Here is a 12,432-nt window from a genome sequence, read left to right as displayed (position 1 = left end):
CAGCTTTTTGTTAGTCTTTGTTATTGTATGAATGCTGATTCAGCAGCATTTACAGCATTGTTATCCAATTCTCCTGTACAGTTTCTGGTTGCCTACTACCTTTGCATTTTTTCAGCTACAAAACACTTTCACTTCACCACGCCACAACCATGTGTTAGTTAAAGATTTAACAAACATTATGAATGAGCAGATAGATTTGATGTTGATGTCGTCTGATGATTTGATGTGGATGTCGTCTGATGGCTGGTCTGGGAGAATGTGTGATGACCGGGTGGAGGAGACTCAGAGTGGGGGTTCTGTCTCAGAAGCAGTTTTTGCCCTAATAGTTTACAGACCCCCAGAAGGTACCTGGATGATACATGAGAAAGATGTGCAACAGGAAGGGATGAGGTGGAAGATGGATGAAGGAGAGGGATAGGGAGGGTGGTTCACACAATCATAGAAAAGAGCCTGGCTGCGCAGCACTGTATATGTAGGTTTGTCTGGTGATTAGAGGTGTGGTTTAGGCGTGGCCCTGCTCCCAAACCTAAGTTAACAAATTAACTTAATTTAACTAACATGGACAACGCCACAACCACGTGTTAGTTGAAGATTTAATGAACATTCTGAATGTGCAGATAGATAAATTGATGTGGAGGTTGTCTGATGGCTAGTCTGGGAGGTTGTATGATGACCGGGTGGAGGAGACTCAGAGTGGGGGGTTCCGTCTCAGACGCAGTTTTCGAGGGAATAGTTTACAGACCCCCAAAAGTGTCAGATTGTGTGGAACTGAACTGTGCGTGGGCATGACGGAAATCATTGAGATTGTTTGTGAATGTAAGATTGTTATGCCTGGGATGAACGGCGGCCTGGGAACTGAATGGTTTGGTCAGAGATGCCTGATCTGGTGGCTGCGCCGATGTGGAAAAAGTTTGGGGGATTTGGCTGAAATGCAGGAAATTCTGTAAACCAGAATCAAGTGGCCATTTTGGAATATTGAAAAGTGGGTGCTGTGGAGATGCCTTGGCGGCATTACTGGAGCCAATGTATTTGATTAGTGGCTTGTAAGGTGAGATTGGAGCTGAGGTGGAAGACATAAATGGGGAAGGAAACTTCTAAGTGTGAAAATGAGAGAGTTTGAGGTGTTGATGGTTGATGGTGGTGTACATGGCGGGAGATAACATGGCACAGGCGTAATAACTAAAATTCTGGTCAATTGAATTTCATTTACATATAGTATCAAGCCACAACAAGTTATCTTGGGAAAGAGTGGATCTAGATTACTGTAATTTACAGGGAGTCAACAATTCTAGTAGTTCCCCAAGAGCAAGCAGTGCGACAGTAGGAAAAAAATCCCTTTTAGGAAGCAACCGCGGACAGACCCAGGCTATTGAGAGGCATTGTCAGACGGGATCTTTGAAGTTAATAGTGGCAACAACAGTCACTGTAAAAGATAATATTGCTGTCAAAAGTGCGCCAAAATGAATGGCAGAAATGCTAACGGCGGGTGACGGCTTACCGTACGTACACACCGCCACCAACTTGAGCGGCAAAAAAGCTCTGGTTGCCCCGCCAAGGACGCTTGTCAAAAAGTACGAGGAAGCTTTTTGACGCTTTGGCCTCTCTGACGTGGCGTCGTTCTCTGTTTGACCGGGACAAGCTCACACAGCCACGGCACGGCCAATACACGGACAGTGACACCTTTTATAAATATCATATATAATGACAGAAGTTGTATTGTTAATTGGTTGCAGTAGGGTCTGTTAGCAGTTAGCTTGCTTGTTAGCCGCTGAACCGTAGCGGCGTGCAGGCAGAGTAAGCAGCCGCCAGACTAATTGTGACCCGTGCAGGACTTCAATGTGAGCGGACTATGACTTTTTTCAACATACTATACTATGACTTTCTTTGACATACTATACCATAACTTTTTACGTATGTGTCCACATGCTATAATGTGACTTTTTATAAAATACTGTACTAATACTTTTTTTATGAATTTTTTTACTATACTTTTGTCATGGTTTGGGGTCTTGTTGGGATTATTTTGTCCTTCTTTTTTCTGCCTCCTTGTGTTTATTCCCTACTTTTCTCCCTGGTTTTGTGGTGTTGATCATGTCTCGTGTTCCCCGGTAAGTGTCTGTTTGTTCGGCTTCCTGTTTTATTTTGAAATCTGTTTTCTGTCTCGTCCACAATGTCGTCTCCACGTACCTGCCTGTGATTTTCCAGATTTTTCCCTCGTGAGTCTTCCCCTGTGTGGCATACCCTATTTTAGTATCGCCTTCCCCTGTGCCTTTTTTTGTAGTTTGGATTCCCATGAGCCTGTTTTGGATTTTGGATTTGTATGAAGGTAAACATGGTGCAAAAGTGAGAGAGCTTAGATGCGATGTGAGCACTACCAGTCCTCCAAACTAGGCAAGGATGTGGGTGGTTTGTTCCCCACCTCCCACACAACCCACAGGAACATACAACCTCATATCTAAACCAGAGAAGGTAGCGGTCAAGGTTTTAAACACATTGTTAACGTTGTGAAATGGTAGCAATTCGGTCAGGTTTAGGTAAAAAATTTACTAACTACTTAGTACTTAGAGAAGGAAGAGACATTCTGGACAGAACCACAAGTGTATGTTTTTCACTGGGGAATTAGAACAGTTGCTTAGCATGTGAGAAGTAGTGGGATCCTTCTTTAGAGAACATTGGATTTATCTTTGTCTTTGACTTCTGACATGAATTAATCTGAATACTGCAACTGTATGTTGGTTTCTGGTTGCTTTACAACCACATCTGGTTTACTGGAAGAACATGTTTAATTATTTAATACAAACATGTTGAAACTAATGCTATGACTTTTTTCAATAGTCACTGCAGACTCTGACCCAATTCAATTCCCAGTCCAGGTTGGCCATTTTCATGACGTTTTTATCAACATGGTCTACTATGAATTTTGCTGTGACACGCATGCAGAGCCCCATAGTTAGCAGTGTATCTAATTAACCACTCAGCCCCGTTGTCCGTCTTTGACATGTTTTCACAGTAAAAATCTCATTCAGATCACCACTGAGTTTGTACATAGACCTGGTAAGTCTGGAAAAGCATGAGACTTTTTTTGGCCTTCTATACTATGACTTTTTAGTTAATTAAAAAAACTATGCTCTGACTTTTTATCACTTTTTTGAACATACTATCCTATGACTTTTTTCAACATGATATGAAATTAATTTTCTTATAAAAAAAAACCCACCTAAAATATTTCACATGTATGTTTTGCTTAATACAGTATTGGTGCATTATTTAATTATGACAGCAATTTAGTTGTGCTTTACCAATTTATCTTTTCAGCTTTCACAATGTGTGTTCTGCAGGAAATGCATTTTCTTCCTGAGATTTGATTTGGTTTTAGGAGGCAAGCAGACTGAGCTGAGTGAACAGTGAAATGCAGTAAATCTCATGCTCAGAATCTTACTGAGCTGTGAGCATTTATTTGACCATATTGTGCCTTTGGCATAATACTCAAGTGTTGCTTTATGTTTCTGTATTTTTGTGAAGAATCAAATTAGCCTACCGCCTATCTAGGTAAAAAAAAAAGGTTTGACAGATTGGGAAATGTGAAACTTTTTTGTTGATAGTTTGATGAGAGGATTTATACCACTCTCCAGACTGCAGTTCAATCTTCTTATCTAACCCTCAAAAAGAAACTAATACGTGTATTTTCAGTAAATGATAAATAAGGTAGGAAAACAGAGCACAAATTACAAATGTTTTGGGTATGAATAAAGAGTTATCCTATCTATCTATCTATCTATCTATCTATCTATCTATCTATCTATCTATCTATCTATCTATCTATCTATCTATCTATCTATGTACTGTAAGCCAGACATTGCCCTACTGTTGATTCTAGGTTGGAGGAGATCAAAGGCCCTGCTCGTCTTTCCCCCGTCCTCCCCATCATTTCACGCTTGCATCAATCACCCAATCTCTGTTTGAGTTCATTGCCATTTCCTCGTACCACAGAGCTCTCTGTGTCTGTCAAAACTCTGTTTGTCTCTTCTCAGTGATGGATCTGAACCGAATTCTGTTTGTGTCCAAAGGGAAACAATTAGTTCAGTGTATGTGTGTTTGTGTGCTTGGGTTGCTGGGTGTGTGTACCAACGTGAGAAGAGCAGGCATTCAAGGCCATTGCTGAACAAACTCATTAACTGGCTATTTGTTAGAACTAAGACAGGACCGAACACGCTACAAAGCTAAAAAGGAGAATAGAGAGAGATATGAGACTAATGTGGGAGAAAGAAAACAAGAGAGGAATTACAAACACAGAGGGTAAAACTTCCTTGTCTTTTGATTCAGTAATCACAGACAGACAGAGACACACACTTGACCACGCAAATGACAGAATATGGCTTGTTATTAAAAATGATATTTATGTAGTACTTTGTACTCCACTTCATTTATCTGACAACTGTAGTTACTGGTTACTTTTTGAGATCAAGATTTTAAACATAAGCCTTGTGTGGCTTTTTGTCTAATGACCTGTTACACAAACTTTGTGTCTAGTTGGGAGGAGGGGGGCATAGGTTGTGGAGGGGGTATATACCGTAGCATTGCCATCATTAATATCATTAGTAACACCTGTGCTTTTTTATGCTATGGAATGTCACAATGTCTGGCCAAACCAGCCAAAAACATGTGTTGTGTTTTGAGTAATGGACACAAAAATAGTCTTAATGCTACTATCATTATCATCTACACCATCACCATTGAGGTCTACACCTACATATAAACAGTAGCTGGATAAGTTTGCCGAGGGATGGTGAAAGTTGTTCTGGGAAATCACTTACTGAGGTTGAATATCACAAGTAGTGTGGCAGAACACAAGAAAACATTACCACACTAACACACAAAACAACAATATCCAGTACAGTACTGCAAGACGGAGCACTAAAACCATATCTTTTCTCTGGGTATCATATAAAAAACGATTTGTTCTAAAAGGGATAGTTTGTTGGTGTGTACGTATGAGTACATGATTGTCAGTGTAAGACACCACCTCTGTGCCAGCATGTCCAGATGTTCCCAGATTGTTATTTTCCTGTCTCTATCCCTCCATCTCTCTAGCATCCATCATCCTTTGCCCTTTTATCCATACCCCACTGACCTACTGTTGTTGATTTGTGTAATCCCCACCTTTTATCTCCTTTATCTCCCTCCCCGTCAAACATGTCTTCATCATTAATCTGTCCGCCAATGTCTTTAACCATTTAATCTCATCTCCAATACAAGTGGTATTTTTGGACTTGTCACATTCTACTCTTCTGTGGAGGGTGTGAGTGTATTTATAGCCTCTAAACTAGAATGGTAAAACCCCCCAATGCATATGTGTGTCATTTGCTGTTGATGCCAAAATGAATCATTTGAGCCTGCAGAATGTGTGTTGATGAGGTGTTTGAATTTGTTTTAATGTACTGTACTATGTGTGTGTTTGTGTATGTGTGTGTGTGTGTGTGTGTGTGTGTGTGTGTGTGTGTGTGTGTGTGTGTGTGTGTGTGTGTGTGCGTGCGTGTGTGTGTGTGTGTTTCTTGGCCCTATGTTATTTTATCTGGGTCTGTTGATAGGAGTATTCTACACAAACTAATGTGTTTGTCCTTAGTGAAGACCTAATGGAGAGCATGGGATCAAGTCTCCCCTAGTGCATCAAATCACATCAAGAAGTTTTGCATAATTAACCTGTTCCTCATGCACAACCCAAAATAGATGTTTTGAAATGACTATTTTGTGTGCCAGATACAATTTAAAAGTTACGCGACCCATTTTCCTGAACCACTGGCATGCTATACAATGAGAAAACACAATGTCCTCAGTGAGTTTACTTTTTTTGGGGTCATTTAATTACCAGAAATGTGGCACCACTTGTAAAATAACTTGACAGTGAGAAGATTGTTATCGATAAATGCGGTGGAAGCAGGCATGAATCAGTGTCGTTATAGTGGATTGGATTCGACAAAGTGGATGTTCCTAATAAATTGGCATCTCAGTGTGCAGCACTCCAATTTAAAAATGTGAATAAACAAAGCCCAAAAGATGCTCTCTGACTACATTCCTGAATGCAGATCATGTACTTCTGTAAACAAGAAATCACATTTCTGGAAACACTGAACAATGTATCACTATGTTTCCTGAGTGTAAAGATGCACATCATCAGGCTTTTAGTGCAGTTCCATCTGTAGTGGCAGCACTGTAAAATGTGTTTTTGTTAGTTTGCAGGCTGTCTGCGATTTGCGTAACATACCTGATTAAATAGGCTGCATTTGCTCAATGGCTTTGTTTACATTAATGTGCACAACAATGTGACAACTGACAAAACTAAGGTAATAAACATGACTGACATAAAATGGCAATTTAGCATAGAGTAATCCTCCTGTTTGCATGACTGAAGTACTTATTTTCATTTCAAGAGAGAACATATGAAATTGTGGCCCACTACTCTGTGCTATACTATAGTAGCCGTATGCCTTTTTTCTGAATTTGAAGAAGGCTAGTGTTTTGGGGTAGTTGTTTAAAGGAGGAGATGGCTTGTTGAATTAATGCACCTCCAGCAACCCAGGACATTTGCATCAGGATGGAGGATGAGGAAAACATGTGAAAAGCCCTGTGCCCAGTGTCACCCCTGGGCATCATCATCTGTTAGCTCCCTTGAAAACAGAAGCTTTGTGGAAGTAGAGAAGCTTGGGATCCACAAAAACACCACACACCATTTTGTGTGCCTTATTATTTTTTACATATTTTTTTTTTTGTTGCAAAAGCCTGGTGCTGGTTTTATAAGACAAACACTGGATGAGGCAATCATAACAATGCATTTCAAATCAAAGGTTGCAGATTCAAGTGAATGTAGTACCTGTCCTTCAGCTGCTTCCTTTTGGAAAGCTATGAACAGGGACACCTTTACATGTTCTGTCAGCAGTTGTAGATAAGAAATATTAGTAAGAATTGCCTCATATTCTAGCATAATAGACATACTGTATGTCTGCTGGTAAAAGTATTTATTTGAGTTTATTTGAGTTTCTGTGATTTTAAAGTGTTCATATGTGTCATTTTTTAAGGAAGAGACACATGCATTATTAAAGATATTTGATCATGAAATTGCAGTGGTAGTGCAATCCTTACAACCCTTGTAATATGGCATTTGTACTGGCAGAATAATACCTGTTTTTGCCTCACAAAGTTGCCAATTTACTCATGTATGAAGACTGTTGTATTACATATGTGACCAGCATGCAAACAGCGCCCTAAAGCCCAGAACAGAAAGGAAGCATCAGCAGAAGAACATCTTTTGATCCGCAGCAAACTGCATAACAGCAGCAGAGCCCACTGCATCATCAATTTAGTAGAATATGTGACAATCATAATTACAGGAAGAGAACTCAATAAGGGCTTTTGTAAGTGTCATGAGTTATGTGAGTTAAGTTATTTAAAAAAAAAAGTAGCTTGTCAAGAAAGTAAAATATTGCAAGCAGATTACTTGGGAAAAAAAAGAAGTATACCTGATGTTGCTGTCAAAAGTCACATTTAATGTTGTATATCTGAGGAATATTTCACTTTGAATTAATGAACAACCAAGAGGACAAATTATATTGCAGGTTGAGGATTGAGGGACCTGAGGCCTTATCTGGCCACATGAGATTTAAATAGGGTTTACATTTGACAGATTATGAAGGGCGATTATAAAGAGTAGATACCACATCAATACAATGCTGTTCATTACTAATGTATTTTTGCAGAAAATGATGTCTCAGATACATTAAGCCTCTGTTAGAAGCACTGTAGCTGCAGTGCACTGCAGCACATTGTGTTAATGAGACAGTACTGACAAGATAATAAGGATTTGTGGGATCTATATTATGAAATGCTGCGACTTAAATACTGCCTGTGGCTATGGAGGTTACATCTACTGTACAGACAGAGATTTATTACGATAATAACAATAATAATATAATGTGTTATACAACGGCCATAATACCCCTCTTCTCATTGTCATTATCAAACCAGTTGGTGTATTTCTGGCATCTGATTGATTTAAAGGTCAATGGTCAGGGCAGAACAGGGTTTAGCAGACAAAAGAGCCCAGAGCCTGAGTTATGAAACTACTGGAACATTATGAGCCATGCGCTTCAATGCAATCCCAGCACGAAGAAGCAACTTGCAGAAACAAGTTGCTTCTTCTCAAAGGATTCATGCAGATCATTAAATGTACGAAATGTCTGTAACTTGTGGAAATAACTCAATCTCAGAAAAAACATTAAATCTCCATTTAGTAAATTATAGATTTACATTACATTACATTACATGACACTTTAATCCAAATCTACTTTCAATTAGGTGCTTTAACCCTGAAGGTCCAAACTACACAACTATGCAAAGTGAATCAGCTTTTAATGAGCAAAACTACAAGAAGACATGTGAAAGTGCAGTTTCAAGTATACATATATATATATATATATATATATATATATATATATATATATATATACTGTATATATATATATATATATATATATATATATATATATATATATATATATATGTATATATACTGTATATATAACAGCGTTAATGCTGTTGATAAAGTTAGATTGTTTTGTTGCAAGATTAAAGTTCTTTTGAACATGCTGTTGCAACAACTAGTGATGTTAGAAAAACTACAACATCACACTAGATTTAGCTAGACCAAAAACAATACAACAGGCACTCCGCACACGCTTGCTTGGGCTTGCGAGCCAGCCAAAGAGTATTCATTTTACGTTTTGAGTGGATGGCGAGTGTGGGATGCCAAAATAGATGATAAGATTCTGAATGGAATGATCACTTTTAAAAGGTTGCCAGATGGTTCCATTGACAAGACCAAAGTGATCAGTGTGTTTTGTTGTTGTGAACTAAGCTGTCATTGCAGCACGTCCAGTCTGAAATACCACTTGATGGCCAAACACACAGCTGATGCAAATTCTCCACCACCTCGACAAAGTACTTTTTTCACCCTTTTATTGATGTAGTTTCATTGTGTGAGAGATTATTGCTCCAAGTGTGAATGTAACGTGTGAAATTGAACACTACAGTAGGCTACATGCCAATGTTGTTGCTGATCTACTTTTCCACGTTGATAAGAACTTTAAATAATAACGATTAATTGTGAGTTAACTATGACATAAATGTGATTAATTGCGATTAAATATTTTAATTGTTTGACAGCACTAGTTTTTAGCCTTTGGCTGAAGATGCGTAGGCTTGCGGCCATCCTGATGTCAGTAGGGAGCTCATTCCACCATTACATCTAGCATAACATCTGGCATTATTTATCCTCACATGCCAAAAGTAGACCCTAATAACTCAACTGTATTTCAGTATGTATAAAGGGCACAGCTTATGTGTGAGACAGCTCAAGATAAACCCCAAATCCTAAGGAGATTTTAAATATAGAACTTGAGTGTTGATTTTAGGTAACTTACCCCCTTGAAAAGAAAGGGCGGTCTAGGACACAAGAAGAAGAGCTTTGAGAAACTCAACATGGAGCTCTTGCAACATTAAGCCACTGCTGATTTGTAATTATATGAGATAAGAAGATGAGTGGGGGTTTAGTGCATGTCTTGACTAAATGAGAGAGGTTATTTGTGTTCCAGGGGGCACGGGATGATACACTCATCTTTACAGGCTTAGGCCACTGCTGTCTGTTCAGAGCATCGGGGACAAGGGAGGATTCCTCCCTCTGTATCTCTGTGCTTCTGTGTGCTAACAAAAACACGTGTAAATTAAGTATTCGGACAAACACACATAAGCATGTGCACGTGTAATGAGACTTTGACTAAATATCATTTTACAATAACCTACATTGTCACGACTCAGGTTGCAACCTCAGAGATGTTTAGTAATCAGTGTCTGAGTGTGTGTCAGTGCGTGATACTGAGAGAGAGGGGCACTGGCAGTTAAACTTATACCGAGTAAACCAGAAGGCTTTGAGTTCAGATCTTTCTAGTATTACTGAGACATTTGGAACAACAAGACATGATGCAGTAAACATGTGATTTGAAGAGACACTGAGAGACAAATGAAGAATAGAAGACAGACAAAGAGGAGAGCTGAGGCCGAAATGACAAATAAGGGGCAAAATTACAGTACTGTCAGCGTGGTCTCCTCAAAATTGAACTGACAAACAAGGACATTTTAAACTTGCTGGATTGAATTAAGCATGAACGAGAGGGTTGGATATGTGAAACTACTTTAAAAGAAGCAGAGCTTGTGCACTGAGCTCACTCCTTGCGGCAGAAATTGATAAGGTATTCTAATTAACTCATAAGACCTGGGGTTAATTTAAAAACATATTACAATTTGAAAGCATAACATTCTCTCAGGAAAATTAGGAATGTCAAATGATGGATTTTCATTGTGTGTGTGTGTGTGTGTGTGTGTGCGTGTGTGTGGGCGTGTTTTTGGGCAGATGGCTCAGCTGTTTGTTTCAAAGTAGTTGGGCATTTGAGGGACTTGTTTGGATAAAAGTGGAAATGGGACTCTTAGAGTAAAAACCGGACAGAAAAGTAGACAGAGTCAAAATGAGACATATAAGAGCTTAAGAGGAAATCCAGGGACAAAACAGCAGCTAGACAACACCATATGCCCCATGGCACATTATCCACTGCTTCAGTCAAGCTTGCACTCAATGCGCACCCCATGGGTTTTCAAAGCTCAACTTTGCCAAACAACAAGTAAAGTAGAGTATTAAGCCTTTCATTTTGTTCCTCATTTCCAGATGAATCAATGGCACGTAAACAAGTTCATTCTTTCAGAAGCATACATGGATTCACAAAAATTCATAAAGAAAAAGGAGCTGAAACGTAACAATAACAAGTTGTAGATTAAACAAACAAGACATAACTTGTGTTAATTGGTGAGCTGTTGAGGTGCTGGTAGGTGTCTTTTTGTCTTTGGACTACCGGGCTAGCTGCCGACCTTGATTGTTTCCATCATGATCACTTGCCACATTGGAATCTGTGATAACCTCCTGCAAATAGGGACATTAAAAATGTAATAAAGCCACCTTTGTCCACAGGGATGGAGCATTTGACACTTAAAATGTGTACTTTGGTCTGTGTGTGTACTTTGTCTGCGTACTTTGTCTGCGTGTGTGTGTTTCTTTTACAGTTGGAGGTTGTTTGAGGGCGTGTGCTGCATATGTGCATACATGTGTCATGTTTTTGACAACAGAGATGAGTCAGACAAGCTTGTCACATATGTCTCACTCACCACACATGTCACTTAACGGTGCCAGTGTCATGCGTGGGTTTTTAACAGAAATCACTACAATTGTACAGAAGTACGTCTCAGGATTTTAGAAATGGTTACTTCCTGTGCGGCCATACAATTCTTCTACGTTTTGTTAGCTGGAGGTCAAATTTAAAGTTTGTAATTTGTCATGTATTAAAGATAGGTAATTGTGCATACATGATTAATTGATTGATTGATTAGAAATGAATAAAAATAGTATTTTAACTTTTAGATTTGGATCACAGGCTGTGGCTTTAAATAATGATTTTATATTCTTATATTTTAACAGATAGATAGATAGATAGATAGATAGATAGATAGATATTTATTTTCCAATAGGGGAGATTTGATTTCACAGTCTCTTTCATGCGCATGGCACTATACACAGACAAATACATTCGACAGATAACATAGACAGACAGGTACGATTCATAGAAGCAACATCATTTACAACAGCGACAACGGATCTAAACTAAGTCAACAAAATGGTTTGTTCAGCGGTGCTATGGCAGAAGTGACAAAAAAAGTCTACCACGCATGATTCTTAAACAGGCAAAGCAAGTTCTTGTTATTGTTGTTGTCAGAAATACATATACTCCGGAGACAGTCATTTTAGAAATCCTAGGTCAGATAATCTGGTAATTAAAGGATATGAAGAGAGTACATGACTGGTTAAAGGTACAGCTAAACCACACAGCTTCACCGCTCTGGTTAATCTCACATCCACTAAGTCTATCTGCTATCTTGTCTGACCGAAATACCATTTCCGTGATATGATACACAGATGAGTAGAAACACTATGTTAAATGTGTATGTAAAAAACACTGTCACATGCTTGATGATGCATCATATAAACAGTATACATTATATAACAGTATGTCTTGACCTGACAAACCACATAGGGATCAGATCAAATTACACTTTCAATTGACACATTCACTCTCCAGTCTCGAGAGTTTAATTAATGAGTTTTTCGTCCCCAGTGCATTTAAATGTCTGTGCAGTAATAAAGTGTGTGTCTATTCAATGGATGTCTGCGTCAGACAAAGTAAATATAACCCTCCCATCTGTTTCAGGCTGTGCAGATGCTGTCTCAGAAATGGAGGATTAGTGCTAAACTTAAAAAGAAGGGGTGGTGGAGGGGGGGGG

Source organism: Etheostoma cragini, chromosome 6 (genome assembly GCF_013103735.1).
Source record: "Etheostoma cragini isolate CJK2018 chromosome 6, CSU_Ecrag_1.0, whole genome shotgun sequence".
Lineage (NCBI taxonomy): Eukaryota > Metazoa > Chordata > Actinopteri > Perciformes > Percidae > Etheostoma > Etheostoma cragini.
The sequence above is the reverse complement of the archived record's forward strand: the minus strand, read 5'-3'. Positions refer to the sequence as shown.